A 5,554-nucleotide genomic window follows, 5' to 3' on the forward strand; every position below is an offset into this window, starting at 1 on the left:
TGTGTAAAAATTTGAGTCTGGGTGTTGAGCTAATGGTCCCATCCTGCCTTGAAAAAATGAACAATATAAGACCAATATACAGTTTCCATCTTTAACCCATTTATATAACAGGCACATAGAGCATCAGCAATGATTTAGCATTGCTTTTTTCATGTCTAACAGAGAAGCTTAGTTTATTAAACTAAGTAGAGAAATTACCTAATAGGGGAACATCATTTCTTGACAAGAATATATTCTTTTTGTGACTTAATTTTTTTAAACCATTATACATTGCAAAAGTTGTACTCTTTGTTGAGCTTTATTGCAGTCTTACAAGTTAACTTTTTTCTTTTTATTTCCTTTTTATCTCACAGAGTTGAAAAAGATCTGCCTACAGTAAATACAAAATACGTAAACATATATGGATGATTTATTAAAGTGATTTTGGGAAGATCATTTTCCCATTATTTCTTCATATATAAAATAAAGTGGGTAGATACATGGTCTCTAAGGACCCTTCCAAAGTTAGGTACTATGATTAATATTTTAATAATTTCTTCACTGATATAAGAATCTTGTTACATTTACCATATTAATTTGTTTAATAAACATCTTAATTCATAGGTAATAAAGTATTAATTCTCAATTTGGTTCAAGCTGGTTTAATCAAAAGAAATAAGATAAACATTTCTGTTATAAAATGCCAGGTAAAAGCTGGATGAACATTGTACATTAAAGTGTAGACACTGCTACTATTTGAAAAAGGATACAGAGACAAAAATCACTAGTTTTTTTGAGCACCTTCTGCTTGTCAAGCATTTAGAAGATTGCACCTACCTATATTCTGGGATTAGGAAGCAAAATCTAATTAATCAACAATTTACTCAAGGGTATTTAGGTTATAAATGGCATGGTCTGGATTCAAGTATTTTTGATACATTATTATAGATTTTAAATTCTAGATATTCAATTAATAGTATTTGCTACTTCATCCTAAAGTTGAAATAGTCTTAACATTAAATGTTCAGTGGTTTCTGTCTAAATATAGCCTCTATCTGTGCACTCTGTCATGTCTGACTCTTTGTAACCCCACAGACTGTAGCCCACAAGGATCCTTTGTCCTTGGAACTCTCCAGGCAAGAATTCTGGAGTGGGTTGCCATTTCCTCCTCTAAGGAATCTTCCCGACCCAGATATCAAACCAGGTCTCTTGTGTCTCCTGCATTGGCAGGCGAATTCTTTACCACTGTGCCACCTGGGAAGCCCAAATAAAGTCTCGAATGCGTTCTAAATTCTTTATAGACCCAAAACACACACATAATTTTATTCAATCCATTTTTGAAGTCACACATTATAACAGAAGAAATGTGATTGAGGGATTTATTACATTAAAGCTTAAGCAAAGGGACTATATTGGAAATTTCAAAAAATAAAGAATATTTTCAAATATACTCCAGATTACTTAAGTCCATTAAAAAAGCAAAGGGCAATTAATTTATATTAATTTATTTTCATTAGGAATATAGGAAAATGATGTTATCCCTGTCCATATTTTTTATCTCTTAACTATGAAACACCAGAAAAACACACATGTACATATGCAGACCAACATAAATGTATATGGACCTAGTCTCATGCCTTTGATATCCCTTTCAGTTCAGTTCAGTCACTCAGTCATGCTTGACTCTTTGTGACCCTATGGACTGCAGCACACCAGGCTTCCCTGTCCATCACCAACCCCCAGAGCTTACTCAAACTCATGTCCATCGAGTCAGTGATGCCGCCCAACGATCTTATCCTCTGTCATCCACTTCTCCTCCCGCCTTCAATCTTTCCCAGCATCATGGTCTTTTCTTCGCATCAGGTGACAAAAGTTTGGGAGTTTCAGGTTCAGCAGCAGTCCTTCCAGTGGATATAGAGGACTGATTTCCTTTAGGACTGACTGGCTTAATCTCCTTGCAGTCCAAGAGGCTCTCAAGTCTTCTCCAACACACAGTTCAAAAGCATCAATTCTTCGGTGCTCAGCTTTTTTTTTTTTAGTCCAACTCACATCCATATATGACAATTGGAAAAACCATAACTTTGTCTAGAAAGACCTTTGTTGAAAAAGTGATCTCTCTGTTTTTTAATATGCTGTCTAGGTTGGTCATAACTTTTCTTCCAAGGAGCAAGTGTCTTTTAATTTCATGGTTGAAGTCACCATCTGCAGTGATATTGCAGCCAAAAAAAAAAAAAAAAGTCTCTCACTGCTTCCATTGTTTCCCCATCTATTTGCCCTGAGGTGAAGAGACCAGATGCCATGATCTTTGTTTTCTGAATGCTTAGTTTTAAGCCAACTTTTTCACTCTCCTCTTTCACTTTCATCAACAGGCTCTTTAGTTCTTCTTCACTTTCTGCCATAAGGGTGGTGTCATCTGCAGAACTGAGGTTACTGATATTTCTCCCAGCAATCCTGATTCCAGCTTGTGCTTCACCCAGCCTGGCATTTTGCATGAGGTATTTTGCATGATGTGTTCTACATGTAAGTTAAATAAGCAGGGTGACAATATACAGCTTTGATGTACTTCTTTCCCAACTTGGAACCAGTCTGTTGTTCCATGCCCAGTTCTAACTGTTTCTTTCTGACCTGCATATTCTCAGGAGGCAGGTAAGGTTGTCTAGAATTCCCATCTCTTTATAGAATTTTCCACAGTTTGTTGTGATTCACACAGTCAAAGTGTTTGGCTTAGTCAATAAAGCAGAAGTTGATGTTTTTCTGGAATGCTCTTGCTTTTTCAATGATCCAGTGGATGTTGGCAATTTTATCTCTGGTTCCTCTGCCTTTTCTAAATCCAGCTTGAACATCTGGAAGTTCACAGTTTACAAACTGTTGAAGTCTGGCTTGGATAATTTTGACCATTACTTTGCTAATGTGTGAGATTAGCGCAATTGTGCAGTAGTTTGAACATTCTTTGGCAATGCCTTTCTTTGGGATTGGAAGGAAAACTGATCTTTTCCAGTACTGTGGCCACTGCTGAGTTTTCCAGATTTGCTGGTATATTAAGTGCAGCACTTTTGCAGCATTATCTTTTAGGATTTGAAATACCTCAACTGGATTTCCATCACCTCCACTAGCTTTGTTCGTAGAGATGCTTCCTAAGGCCCATCTGACTTTGCATTCCAGTATGTATGGCTCTAGGTGAGTGATCACACCATCATGGTTATCTGGGTCACAGTGATCTTCTTTGTACAGTTCTTCTGTGTATTCTTCCACTTCTTCTTAATATCTTTTGCTTCTGTTATATTCATACCATTTATGTCCTTTATTGTGCCCATCTTTGCATGTAATGTTCTCTTGGTATCTCTAATTTTCTTGAAAAGATCTCTAGTCTTTCCCATTCTATTGTTTTCCTCTATTTCTTTGCATTGATAGCTGAGGAAGGCTTTCTTATCTCTCCTTGCTATTCTTTGGAACTCTGCATTCAGATGGGAATATCTTTCCTTTTCTCCTTTGCCTTTCATTTCTCTTCTCTTCTCAGGTATCTGTAAGGCCTCCTCAGACAACCATTTTGCCTTTTTGCATTTCTTTTCCTTGGGGATGGTCTTGATCACTGCCTCCTGTACAATGTCACAAACCTCCGTCCATAGTTCTTCAGGCACTCTGCCTATCAAATATAATCCTTTGAATCTATTTGTCACTTCCACTCTATAATCATAAGGGATTTGATTTAGGTCATTCCTGAATGGTCTAGTGGTTTTCCCTACTTTCAATTTAAGTCTGAGTTTTGCAATAAGGAGTTCATGATCTGAGCCACAGTCAGCTCCCAGTCTTGTTTTTGCTGACTGTATTTTCTTTTCTCCATTACCTTTAGTTGATATCACTTTATGGTTATTATAAAAATGTCCCATACTTTAAATAAGTAATATTATGTGGCTGAAGTCAAAATAAAACTAGTAGTACTTCTGTGTTATGTTTTAAGAAATTTGGAAAACTTTCCCTACCTTGACAATGAAATAGAAACTATTCTACTGTTAAGTATTAAAATTTTCCTTTTTAAACAATCTAAATACAAGTATACTAAATGTTAAGAACTTAAAATCAGATATTAGCAATAAACTATCAGCATTGAAACTAGCCACTACCCTTATTCAGTGTTTTGCTGTAATAATTTTGGTGATCAATAATTTATTATCCAAACCAGGACACATTCGAAAGGTGAAGGAGGGTGGTTATAATTGTTTTGTTTTAATTACCAAGGATTGCTTCAAGAAAATAGGGAAATATATTTACCTTAATTACTTTTGGATCCAGTTTTTGTATAGGAAGTGTCTCTTGTCCATATGCACAAAGAAAGCACACTTCATTGATTTGCAATATCATTTTCTACAAAGTTTATATGGAGAAGTAAGACATGAAGATAGGAGCCAGTTCACTTTTTATAAAATCAGGAATTTGTACAAGTCAGTTTTTTCAAATATAATGAAGAGTTTATATGGACTCTTAAAATGCATTATTTCAATAAATTCCATATGATTCCCTGGGCGATATTTTTTTCTCTTACAATGTGAGTCAGAAAGGTGCTTCCCTATTATGTCTGCTTGTTTATACGGGAGCTATTCATGAGAGAAATATGTAGTAAACCTTGCAAACCATAGAGAAACATGCTCTCAGTTTCCCAGAGCTGATGTTCTCTTAAGTATATTTCTAACTTTGACTTTCAAAGTATTCATTAATCACACTTATCTATATAGTAACTATGTCTAATATCCATAGGTTCTTCTAATGTTCTGCATGTAACAAGCATTAGATAAACATTTCTCATTTGAAATAAATGAACTGATTCAAGCATTATTGCTCAGGTTCTATTAAGGTCAAAAATAATAATCAACATACTGGTTTAAAATAAAATTCCTGTTTATAGCTTATTCTATTAGAATATGCTTTGGTAAAGCTATTTGATGAGATGCCACGACTTCCCAGGTGGCTCAGTGATAAAGAAGCTACCTGCCAATGCAGGAAGCATGGATCCCTGGATCAGGAATATTCCCTGGAGAAGGAAATGGCTACACACTCCAGTTTTTTGCCTGGGAAATGCCATGGACAGAGAAGCCTGGTGGCCTAGAGTTTATGAGGTCACAAAGAGTCAGGCACAATGACTAAGCAAAACAATTTCTTAGTTCGCTTTGAAAATCTGTATTTGCTGTACATATAATTTGTCTTTCATCTGGATATTTCAAACCTAATAAACAGGGTTAACTGCTAGCTCCTCTGGGGGGTTAGCTCCTCTAAGAATCCATGGGGATTCTCCAGGCAAGAACACTGGAGTGGGTTGCCATGCCCTCCTTCAGGAGATCTTCCCAATCCAGGGATTGAACCCACGTCTCCCACATTGTCGGTGGATTCTTTACCATGGGAACCACCAGAAAAGCCCAATTGTTAGCAAGAGGTAGTTAAATGGAAGCTTACACTTTAAATATAAGTCCAGTTGTAAAAAGTATATTTATATCTTGTATCACAAAGGTCAACAAAGTTTTTCTGAAAAGAGTCAGATAGTAAATATTTGTGAGTTAGTAAGCTATATGTGCTCTACTTAGTT

This window comes from Dama dama, chromosome 5, assembly GCF_033118175.1.
Source record: "Dama dama isolate Ldn47 chromosome 5, ASM3311817v1, whole genome shotgun sequence".
In the NCBI taxonomy this organism is placed as follows: domain Eukaryota; kingdom Metazoa; phylum Chordata; class Mammalia; order Artiodactyla; family Cervidae; genus Dama; species Dama dama.